Source organism: Aphidius gifuensis, linkage group LG1, assembly GCF_014905175.1.
Source record: "Aphidius gifuensis isolate YNYX2018 linkage group LG1, ASM1490517v1, whole genome shotgun sequence".
NCBI classification, from domain to species: domain Eukaryota; kingdom Metazoa; phylum Arthropoda; class Insecta; order Hymenoptera; family Braconidae; genus Aphidius; species Aphidius gifuensis.
The window spans coordinates 8287444-8300318 of record NC_057788.1 but is presented as its reverse complement, the minus strand read 5'-3'; the positions used below and the strand labels follow the sequence as shown (position 1 = coordinate 8300318).

Below are 12875 nucleotides of genomic sequence, written 5' to 3'. Positions count from 1 at the left end.
ATATGGTGGATTGGTATATAAGATGGTAGTAAAGGGGGGCAATAAGCGACCGACAAAATCCTTGAGTTGATGGATGGCAAGAAGAAACGAGGTAAAAGTATATTTCTCATGTGTGATATACTGTGAACAGGGATATTCATTCTCGCGTATCATCAATTATATTTTGTTGAAGTGCCTCATCTTTAGTCATCATCACTTGCTTTATTTATTTTTTATTTCTCATTGCTTTTGCTTTCTCTTGATTTGACTTAGTTTTCTTCTTGTTTTGTGATTACTTGTGTCATTGTTGTTGTTTTTTTTTTTTCTAAGTACCGATTTGAGTGAATAACAAAATCTTTGTGTTACTGTATAAATTAAGGGTCTGGATGCAATAACACGCTGAGCGCTCGAAGACTGTAATAGCGACCAACGTATTATTGCATCCAGACCCTCAATTGGCAGCTATATTTAGTGGTGCCGGGATAACAGCTCTTGATTTGAATAACTTTATCTTATGGCTCATATGCTTACAATATTATGTCTATGTAAATACTGAAATACAAAAATGCTATTTTCATTTCCGTCAATGGCATCATATACATTCTTGTTTAATACTATAACTTAAAGTATATTTATATTGGTATTTTTATTTTCGATTTTTGTTTACTAACCTTTTGTATGACCATTCTTATGTTTATTTTTTTTCTGAAATTAAAACTTTATTATTTTAAATAAATTTTAATTATTATTTTTAATGAATATTTCCGGTGGAAATAATTCTCCGACTTTCTCTACCTTTCTCCGACTTTTTACGAAAATGACCCATGGTTTGAGAAATGCCGGAGAAAAGTCGGAAAAAGTTTGATAAAGTCGGAGAAATATTTCCACCAAGAATATTAATTAAAAATAATAATAAAAATTTATTTAAAATAATAAAGTTTTAATTTCAGAAAAAAAATAAACATACTAACGCTCATACAAAAGACTACTTAACAAAAAACGAAAATAAAAATACCAACATAGTTATATTTTGAGCTATGGTATTGAACCAGATTGTCTATGACGCTATTGACGGAAATGAAAATAGCATCCTGTATATTTCACTATTTGGATCTTTACATTAAATTATTGCTGCTTCGAAAAGTTCGATTTTAGAATATGCAAATAATTATAATACCTGGCTGTTAATCGAGGGTCTGGATGCAATAATACGTTGAGAACTATAACAGTCTTCGAGCGCTCAACGTGTTTTTGCATCCAGACCCTCAACTATGTATATAGTAATTTTATTGCATATAATTTTTGAGATTAATCATTAAAATTACATGGAAAAAAATTCATAAAATAATTGCAAAGCTCAGAAGAAGATTCATAAAAAGTTATATTCTATTCGACATGTTTAGTTTATAAATTGTTCGATCAACATGTCAGTGTAATCTCAAGTAGGAATGTATCAGACACGCAATCAAAAAGTAAATTATTGAGCTAGAAAAATAATGCGCGACATTTTGATCCACCCTGGGGTGACGATGAACGTGACAAAGGGTCATGCATCACCAACAGTCACTATGAGTGTTGTTGATGTGCGCTAATAGTCTCACAAATTCTTGCCACAATTCTCTGATGTCTAGTATTACAATTTTTATTATTATTTATATATATTTTTTTTTCGTATATATTATATTTTGATCATATATACCTTCATTCTGGCTGTATAGCTTGGTAGACAAAATAAAGGGGATTTGAAAAATTATTACTGACTTCCGGTGATGGCAAGCCGGGGTGCGTGCCAGTCCGCAAGACCCTCGGATCATAACTGTTTCTACTTGAAACAATAATCCGTAAGAAATCATCAAATACCATAAAGCAAAGGGCAGGAACTCTGACACAGAGTGATCATAACCTCAGCCAATAAAAATCTAAATCCCGTTGAAAGCCAATTGCCTCGTTCTTTTTTTTTATATTTTGATTATAACAACAATCCATGTGGTCCATATAAAACATGTTCCCTTTCATCTATACACCTATACAACAACATAAACATACAACAACATAAAAAAAAAAAAAGACAATGATCAATATGAGATAACCCTAATGTTTTCTTTAATTCATGGGCTTCCAATATCTTTTGATATGTATATATAACAACGGAAAGTCCAGACACGGACATTGGGCAATATCAAGACAAGTAATAAATTCGCAATTTCCTTATTACTGGTAATGCTCCGGTTTTGGGCGGGAGTAAACTTTCCTAGAGTATAAGTGATATATATTTTGAGGCAATACGTCCAATATATAACAAGTCTTCAGACAATATCATGTATATGTGCGTTGATGTTAATATTGGAGACATGTAGAGGGCAATTTATCCCTTGCTTGCTGAAGCAAAGGGAACGAGTGTGCGAGAGCTCACATAAATAACCTGGGTTCCGGTGATCCCGTGACTTCCGGTCAGCCGCAATGACTTACGCCGGAGCCCTGGGTGAAATCCTCTCTCGGAGGGGTCGCGACGCGCCATCGCGTATACTCTATATATGTATATCATAAAGACCCCAACCTCTTTTACCAATGTGCCTATATATACTCATGGTTTTTATACTCGTTGTATATATGTACGTAAAGTGTGTGCTGCAACTATAGTAGTGCTGTTCTCGTCGACGAAAACGACCTCGTTGCCGGGGCTCAAACATGCTCTCTGTACTATCGGGAGGGATGAGAGGGCGATGCTCGCAATGGAATTTGTCCCGGCTATATAGTGGTATATATATCCACGCCCTCGGGATGACCACTGATAAATTTACTGGACTTCTCTTTGGGTTTCCGACTATACTCTCGGACCGGCGAATTGTCCAGGACTGTCTGCTTTTCTTGATCAATTTCATTTGACCCAACCAAAAAGGATAAGAACAACCAAAAAAAATAAGCTCAAAAAAACTGAGCTTTATTATTATATATTTTTTTTATTTTATTTGTTTTTCTTCATCAGTTTGTCGTATATATTATTATGTTCTTGAAAAGTAAAAAAAAAATAAAATTCACATTATTATTTATAATAATAATATACGGAATATATGAGATAGTATTTTATTTCGTCATATTATTGAAAAAAATAAAGAAAAAAAAAAAATGAAAGCCAGAGTAAAGCTGTCAGATGAAGAAGCAGAAAAAGAGAATCAATGAAATTCAAAGACGTTTTGCGAAAATCTTGGCGTGGGAATAAATAGATGTCACGCACCAATAAAACAAGCAATATCGTGGTGTCCTGGGGGGTCCAAAAGAATGAACATGTCTTCCACGTCTTTTATATTATTTTTTTTTATTTTTTCTTTTGATATACATATATGAGTATAAAGTCAAAGATCAAATTTATATATTACTCCCGGATCATTGCACCTGCATTGCTTATTTATAATTTTATTTTATTTTTTTTTCTACTACATCATGTGCACTTTTTCATTTTTGAAAAATAATCTATAGATTTGATATTTTTATTTATTTTAAAATTTTAATCATTGAAGAAAAATATGGAGAAAATTTTTTTATTAATTTATTTCATATTGTCAATGTAAATTTGTTATTAAAAATTTAAAACGCGGATTCATTTGAATTTTTTTTTGTTTGTTATTTGTAATTATTAAAAAAAAAATTGAGGACGTGTCAGTGAATTTAATAATGAAAAATAAAATTAAATGAATAAAGTGATTCAAGTGAATAAAGTGATACGGCTCGACGAATAATCCGACACGTGTTTTACTCACACAAAACACAGATATACTGTGTCTCTTCAATGATTGTCTAACGTGGCGTGGCAATCGAAGCCCAGGAAGGAACATCTCACCGGTTTTTGGATAAAGGTCTGATCACGCGTGTAACATGTGAACAGAGATTATTAATCGTAGTATAATTTAACGCCAAACTATTTGTGATTTTCTCACTGAATATATATATATCCCTTGGAGATGTATATACATCTTTTGTCTCATTTTATCTTTCTCATCATCACCACGCGTTACTTGAAGTTATTGGCCTTGCAGCTTTGCGCTAATGTGTCTTCCAATAGTTCATAATAGCCTCTTTTGCAAATTTTGATAATTCATAGAACACTAAAACTCATAAAACCTAATTTGCATTATTCTCTATTGTTGAAAAATTTAAAAAAATTTAAGATGCTTTTCTTACAATTCAGTGAGTTCATCATCAATGATTTATAATAAATAATTATTCATCATCATTAGTTTTTAATTATTCCATGATATTAAACATACATTGTCTATTTATATTTTAAAAATATTTTTGCTGATTTTTATTTATTTTTTGTCAAATAAAAAAAAACATAATAAAAGAAAAGATAAATTTAAAAACGATCAATATAAAAAAAAACAAAATTCAACCCAAGTAGTTTACTGAATATATACTTGAAGAGAATTGCGGTGGTAGAAAATCACATGAATCACAACGCAATCAAGGGTAAAGAGACGGTGTGATATTTAATGGAGACTCAACTCGATATATTCGATTATACAACTTGAATTGGTGGTTGGTTGGTTGGTACCGGAGAGTCTCTCACATGGACATGTCATTTATCTTTATTTTTTATTTTTTTTTTGTATTATTTCTCTCCTTCTTAGCTGACGTTTGGCGCCATCTTGGGCACTCCCATCGTCTATTTCACTCCCACACATTGGCTTGAAATTTTTTTTGGCATGCCTCTTACTGTATATCTTGCCAAACACATATATTTCAACTTATATATATACTTATGGTACATTATCCTTATACTAAGTAGAAATCCAGTAATCTTATCTCAATTTTCTGTCACTTGAAACTTTATTTATGTTTATTTTTTTTTTTTTTGTATTCTTGCGTGATTAGAATTTCATGATAATTATATTCAATACAAAAAAAAAAAACAATAATAATAATTTTAAAACAAATTAAACATTTTCCATCGACACTTTGTCAATTTTATTCAATTGATTTATTAATTTGTCCTAATTTCTGATATTGACAAATATAAAAATATAATCAAGAAAATAAATACTTAAATAAAGAAAACTATATCTCTAATTTACTGAATTCTTTCTTCTTCCAATTAAATATCAATTTATTCAAAGAAAAATTTGTCATCTACTTGCAAAAAACTTTTATTATTTTATTTAAGTTTAGCAAGTTCATTTGCAGTATAAATTTTTATAAATAAATTTTTTAATTCATCAATTTTCGACACAATTATAAAGTGCCAATGTTAACTAATTAAAAGTATAATCATATATCTTAAAATTAACAACCAACAATTTTATATACACTTAAAGTTTAATTTTAAAATTTGAATAATAATATATACCGTTAATTATCATTGAAATAATTTATGATTTAAAAAAAAAAAATTTATATCTCTTGTCACTTTCATGCTCATTATTACAAAATATATACATCAAAGTTGTGTATATATTTTGCACACGCATATAGTGAACGTCAATTGGCATAGTAGTTTTGAAATCCAAGCACGTATATACGTATAGCGAGTCACTCGTAGAATATTAGCTGGTAGCTGATTCGAGGCCACATCGAGTGAACGACAGTTGTGAATACCATATTAAGCCCCCAGGGAGTTGTCAATGTTTATGTGTATTAGTATGTATATAGTGAAATACACATAATCAACATTGAGCACCAACACTAACATCATCATACTTCTATTTGTTCCTCATTCGTCTCTTGGTTCTCTCTCGTTGTACTTTGAAAATATATATATGTGATTATGTGATGGTCGTTTTTACTCTATATGTATATGACCTCATGGATGTGTATGTATATACAAAAATGAGAATGAGTGAGAGGGCACGTATCGGACTGGACCGACGTGCAAATACTCTGGTATTCATGAAGCCCACGGGGTATATGCCTTGGCGCTTTACTGACGGTTTTTCCTGGTCCTCGTTTTCGACATTGAACAAGTACCATATATATTATTTTTGCTATATATATATACTACTTGTATATATGGTTTTCGAATGTTCTTATGACTAAAAAATTACTAACCTTTCCTCATTTTTCTTTGTGTATTTTTTTATTTCTACTTTGTTAATTTAATCATTAATAAAGAAAATTTAATTGTATTTTTCTTTGAATTTTAACTTGGTAAAATTTATAAATTATTAATGATATTAATTTTAAAGTTTTATATTGAAAAATTGATAATAAAAAAAAAACAATTCATCACTGTGAAAATAAATGTCAGAGTTTAGTTGAATATTTGCTTACTACCCTCTTTGGATTTGTAATAATTTAGTCTAGATGTTAGCAGGATTTATTCAAGATATATTTGTTTTAAAATCCCAAAAATGTCTGTCATGTTTTTTACTTTTTATTTTTGCAATAAAATATGCTTTAAAAGTTGTATGTATTCAAGAGGGTAAGAATATAAAAAGAAAATAAATAAAAGTCTCATATAAAAATGAAAATTGTGATTCTGCAAAAGTAGAAAGATAATTTTTATGATTTTATCAGTTATCAATAAAATTTCTAACGATTCTATATAGCTTTAAAATTATTTTACCCTTTTTTATATTTTATACATTCTTGACTATGTGTTTGAATAATTTAAATTTAATGATGACTTGGACATAAAATTAAAGATAAATGAAAAGAAAACTAGACAATATTATGAAGCTTTAATTTAACTTGCCACTGCACTTTAATTAGAATTTACTGTAGAAAACATAAGACAAACTAACAGCAAGTATACAACTCTTGCAAGAGACATATATCCATGAACATCAACAACTTGAACTGACTTCTCTATATATTGCTTTCTGTGCAGTGAAATAATTGGGCAGTATCTACAATACCTCTTCTTCTTCTTCTTCTTCCTTTCATCAGTTTTCATTTCTTGGATATATATATATTTATTTCTCAACTTTTTGTGTTGCCATGCTCATTTTGAAATATACTCTAAAGCAACAGAGAATACACATAAAGAGTAAAACTAGTAATACTATGGTGCTTGAAGAAATGACAAGAAAAAAATTAAAAAAAAAAAAAGAATTAAATAAAAATTGGGCAAGGAAAAGATTTTAGATAACTGGAAAAGATCTTCTTTACTGTATTGCTTCACCCGCGTGCCCTCGAGTGTTCTACGTTGTTTGAGATAATGACATTGCAAGACGTTTAAAGAGTCGAATAAAGCAAAATAGAGTTTGTAAGTTGCTCCCTCAGTATTATTCGTTTTTCACTCTTTCATCTATAAACTTTTAAACTTTCTCTTTTTATATATATATATTTTATTTTTAACAATTGCAACGTTTAATGAACGCCAAAACTGTTGCAAACTTACTTGGTACTTTACGATCTTTCATTTTCTTATTTCTCATTTCGGCACAAGCTTTCAAAACTATGCAAGACCTTTTTAAACAACAAAACAAAAAAAAAAAAATATATATAAATAAATAATAAAAAAATAAATAAATAATGAAAATTAAATGAAAAAAAAGTACGACAGTTAAAAGTGCATCAGTACAATGATTTATATTGTAATAATAGAGTTCAAATTTTATAAAAGCTTCAAGCTTTATGAAGAATAGCCAACTTTAACATTAAAATAATTATTGTTATTTTTAAAACAGTAGTTATGTTGAAGATATAATTTTTAATTTGACTTGCAATAAAACAAAAAATACAAAATGAACTCTGTACTTGAAATTATTTTGTAAGTCTTGACAGTGAATATACCTTAACAATAAATTTATAAACTTTTAGGGTCAATAAAAAACCCTGCAAAATTATCGACAAGTTTAAAATGGCCAAAATATATTCATGTCGTGTGTGTGAAAACTAAAAATATGAATATCTAACTTTTGATATGAATCTCTATATATATTTGTAACTTGCAAATTGATATGCATATCAACAAAATGATGCTTGAAATATATATGTGGATTAAAACTTTGTCAAGTGACCTTTGTACATTTATATTAAAATCATAAATTCATAAATTTCTATACAAGTATACCCGCATGTATTTGCAAAATAGTTACCTTTTTGTAGGACTATATATTCATTTGACATTAAACACACTTGTAGAACCACACACAATTAAGATATTGTTATTTATTTTATATACAACAACCCTATTTTTAACACACATACGTACTTGGAATATAAATAATCTTATTAAGTATCATCAAATGCTAATCATTTTAACAAAAAGAGCAAACGATAAACCACATTGTTGAAGATTCACAGCATGAAATTTCATTGTAATGCTGATGATGATAAATATTCTAAACGAGGCATTTTTATTATTGTTATTTTTTTTTTCAAATTCCTTTCGTTTTCATTTACTGTGCTTTTAATTTTATGTTTTGTTTTTTAACATAGAGTGAAACAAATGAAAAATACAATTTATTTTAATTCAATAATTTCATAAATATGATTTTTTTACTTTTCACTTTTTAATTTATATATTTATTAAATATTATTATTTATTTTTAAAGCTCTGCATTGACCTTGAAGTGCTAAACTTCATTTTACAATTAGAAAAATATTCCTAACATCTCGACAATTATTTTTTCACATATAAATTCGAAATAATTATTGTCTTTTTTTTTGTTTCAAAGATATCTTTGTACATTAACATTTTGAATTTGTCGATGTATAAATATTACACAGGTGTAAATAATGCAACATATAAATTGGTATATGCGTATATATTTTATGTCTATTTACATAAGCATGGGTCAATGAGTAATGAAAGGCGCAAACTCGCATGACTAGTCGAATTGGTTTAAACTGAATGTACTCGATATGTGTCTAGCAAAAAGCTCTCTACATATATATATGCAAAATCAGTACACATATATATTTGACCTGTACTATCATGAAACTCAAAATGATACATATAATGTACATTTTCATACACACACATTAACAAATAAAGAAGTTTACATGTAAATTTAATACATAGATGCAATGCGCAGTGAAGCGACTAGACGGGTTGCGGATAATTCAGGCAATCAGCGTAATGTTGCGTCTGTGAGAGCTCTTCAGTTTCACGATAGCTATGTATATATATAATACATATATAATATATAGACGGTTGCGTTCCTATGGCCCGGGATTTTCACAAGCAACTTCTATAGAATATATATACACAAATGGTTGACATGTGTTACCCGAGTAGTTGCTACAGAATCTTGTCTCTATCAAAGAAAATTAGTTGGTTAATAATTTACTTGAATTGCATGCTACCAGTTTATTTCATCAGTCATTATATATATATATTACTAAATAAAATATTAATTAAATTTATATGAAATATAATTTGTCGCAATTTATTATATATCAAAATAATAAACTTGTCAGTCTCTAATTTTGATGGAAGGAAATATGAAAAAAAAAAAAATACAAAACAAAAAAAAATGAAAAAACAAGAAAAAAAAATAGTAAATGATGGTGTAGTAAGATTGTTGACTGGTGAATGAGATAACTTATACTATTGCAACTCCCTAAAATTGTCGCATCTCTTTTTCTTTCTCTTCATTATTTTATGTCTCTCTAACTTACAATGTGAAAGAGAGAAAGAGAGAGTGAAAATTTGAAGCAAGTAAAATGAGAATGAAGATGATGGTGGTGAGTACTAAAAGTGGGTGTTGTGGGTGGTGAAGTTAGTGACGCAAGGGGAACAATTTCAAAAGACTCAAAATTACTTTCTGGATAAGCTGGATTAGGCTCGCGCTCTCACTCTGTCGTCGTTGCCGCGCCCTAGATTAGACCCTGAATGACACTCGCATCATATATATGAAAAATGGTCGTATTATTAGTTCACTATAAAAATTATTTTATTTTTTCAATGATAATTTAATTGAAAAAGAAAAAAAAAATAAATGAATGAAGATAATGAAAAAAAAAAAAAAAAAAATCTAAAAACACTTTCATTTTAATAAAAAAAGTGCAAAAAAAGAATGAAACACATTGAGAATTTTAAATTGAGAACAAATACTAGTACAATGATAAAGTGAGAAAAGAGTACATTGACATGCTTGTCACACACAAGTCGAACTTTAAGAGGGTTTGCTTTTGTTGAAAATTTTACACTTTGTATATATCCTCTAAAATACACTCATGTCCATGCTTGAAATTTATTTTTTATCATTTTATTTTTATCTTGAATGAATTTTGATAATTTTTATTGTTTATTAATTTATTATATTTGTTATTTTATTTATTTTTCAGATGATATTTATGAGGCATATGCAGACATGCTACAGACATGAACGCGCAAAGATGGAAACTCTGAATTTCTTGTGCTTTCTTGGATATGGAATGAGGTGAGCTTGCATTACCCATACTTATAAATTGTATAGTTATATTATATATACGTGTATATAACGTTGAAACTTGAGGGTAAAACCAAGGAGACGAGATTATAAGGGGACGAATCCCAGACCTTCCTTTTACCAAAAGAGAATCAGCTGAGTTGAATATTTCCTTGATTTCTCTTCTCTAGATTTTCCTATTCTCTTGTTCGCAATTTACTTATCTATATCTTCGTATAAGTTTAGTCCATCTTGAAACAATAATAGGGGTTAAGATGAAGGAAATTGTTAAACTAATGAATATCAATTGGTAGATTTGATTTGTTTTAATCTATAATATATTGATCAAGTTACTGCATGTAAACAGGTTATCACAAATTATCAAAAGTTCAAATGATTAATTGCAATTTTACACACTATGGATACAACATGTCATATAAAAATTACTCATAAATTTTACAACACTTTATCAAGCACACTCTTGATTTTTTCATTCATTTTTTTTTTTTTATTATTTTTGTGTTTTATTTTGTCAGCAATACTCTCGTGGTTAATTGAGCAAAAGCAATAAATTTATCTTGAATTATTTTCTCGATTCCGGATAAAAATTACTGAATAACATTTTTTTTTTTTTTCCTCATTCATTATTTACATCGTTTAGGGAATTTTACTGCTATTATAGATTTGATTCTGTTATTTTTTTTTTTTATCAATGAGATATTTAAATTTTGAGTGATAAAAAATTTGTTAATAAAATATCAATTCCCTGGGTGATTCACACAAACGTCAACCACATTGTACGAATATTTTTGTGCATATGTATTGAGTATGTATATCATTGAACATGCTAACCCGATGTTATTTGGATTCTCCATATACTCGACGAGTTGTTATACACAAAACTGACGAATTTACGATTTCATCGAATTTTCTCGTTAACCATTGGTACGAAAGCTTCCGGTTTGCATCCGATCAAGCCCCACAAAACATTTGCAAATATATATACTATCATTCTCATCCTATCGTTATTTTCATCCAGCCATCTGCATTCACTAAACAAAAAAAAAATATATATAAAAACTAAATTTGTTAAACAGAGAGATGAAAGTAAAAATCAAACAGTCGTGCAATTAAATGGTTCACTGCATCACATATCTATTTATACACAACATATTCTATTTGTATTTTGAAAAATTTTTTACACAATAATATATACAAAAGAATTGAAATGAAAATGTATATCAGTTAGATTGGCAGCTACATCAAATAAACACATCGATACATAATAAATATATATTGAAAATCCATTACAAAATTACATCTAGTTTACTTTTCTCTTTATGAATATTGTATTTGTATATATAAATAACATATAAACATGACTTCTCAATCAAGCTTTAGTATATAAATTATCATCAACATCTAATAAATTTATTTATACAATTTTTTTTGTCATTGTATTGTGAGTGAGATATATACATACCACTTCAACATCGTCTCGTTAACTTCCGGTATTACTTGTTTCTCTTTAACAATAATGTGTCTCATTCTCAAATGACGACAACATTTCTCTCGTCGATTTTACGTCCGCCATTTGTATTGTTATCGCATGAGTATGGTGGTGGTTGTGGTGGTGGGGTGCGCGTGTTGCGTTATCAGCCAGCGTAATCAGCCGACCAGGTATATGTACTGCTGATATATATATATAAATAAACAATGTGAGAATGTACGAGTTCAAGTTGAAAGAAAGAGTCAGACAAAATGTAACAACCAGAGAGAACATTGAAGAGGAAAAATGAGAGAGAAATATTGTGATATAGAGACAGAGAAAAACATGAGGACAGAAATATTTTACGTACGTGGCGAAACATATATACAGATGCCTGAAGCAATATACAGAGTGTACACAGAGTAATGAGATTGAGTGAGAAAATAAATATAAGAGAAAGACAAAACGATAGGGATGACGCTTTTTGCAATGGGGTGGTGGCAGGAGGAAGAGAAGTAGAAGGAAGAGGAGCAGAGGAGTTGCCCTCTGATTGGTCCATACCGGGACCCCAACCTCCGGCACGCACGCAATACTGCCAGATCGATACGCACTGCCCAACCTTACTCACTCACTCATTCACTTATTCACTCACTCACTCGTTTACCTCACTCACTCACTCTCATGTTTTATATTTCATTTTTTTTTTTTGAAAACTATTAATATTTTTTTTTACTCTCACGAAAGATATATATATTTTTTTTTTTAAATAAATTATTAATAGTTTTTTAATTATATATTTTTCAAGTATTATTATTGAATGAATGAACGTGGATTATTGAATATATAATAAAAAATTACTTGATTATATTTATGTCACTCTTATATATTTCATAAATCATGATGATAAAAAATTATATTTAAAAAAAATATTGTGTCTTTTTAATTTTGTGGATAGTCCAAAAAAAATTTCGACAAATGTTTTTTCTTATTACGTTTTTTTTTTCTTTTGACAATCATTTTTTTTTTTATATTGTATTTTTTTTTTTTTATTCTCTTGATCTTGAGGATTGAACCAAATTTGACCCGCAGAA

The 12875-nt window shown here is 28.8% G+C and overlaps 1 protein-coding gene across 3 annotated transcripts in view; it reads left to right on the top strand.

The window, feature by feature from the left end:
• Positions 1-12875, top strand: part of LOC122847579 (transcription factor Sox-2-like) — a 207752-nt gene that overhangs the window by 76294 nt on the left and 118583 nt on the right. For all 3 annotated transcript variants that reach the window (XR_006373385.1, XR_006373383.1, XR_006373384.1), the window contains one exon: positions 10213-10307. The gene's annotated coding sequence lies outside the window, so the exon portion shown is untranslated. The remainder of the gene's footprint in view (positions 1-10212; positions 10308-12875) is intronic.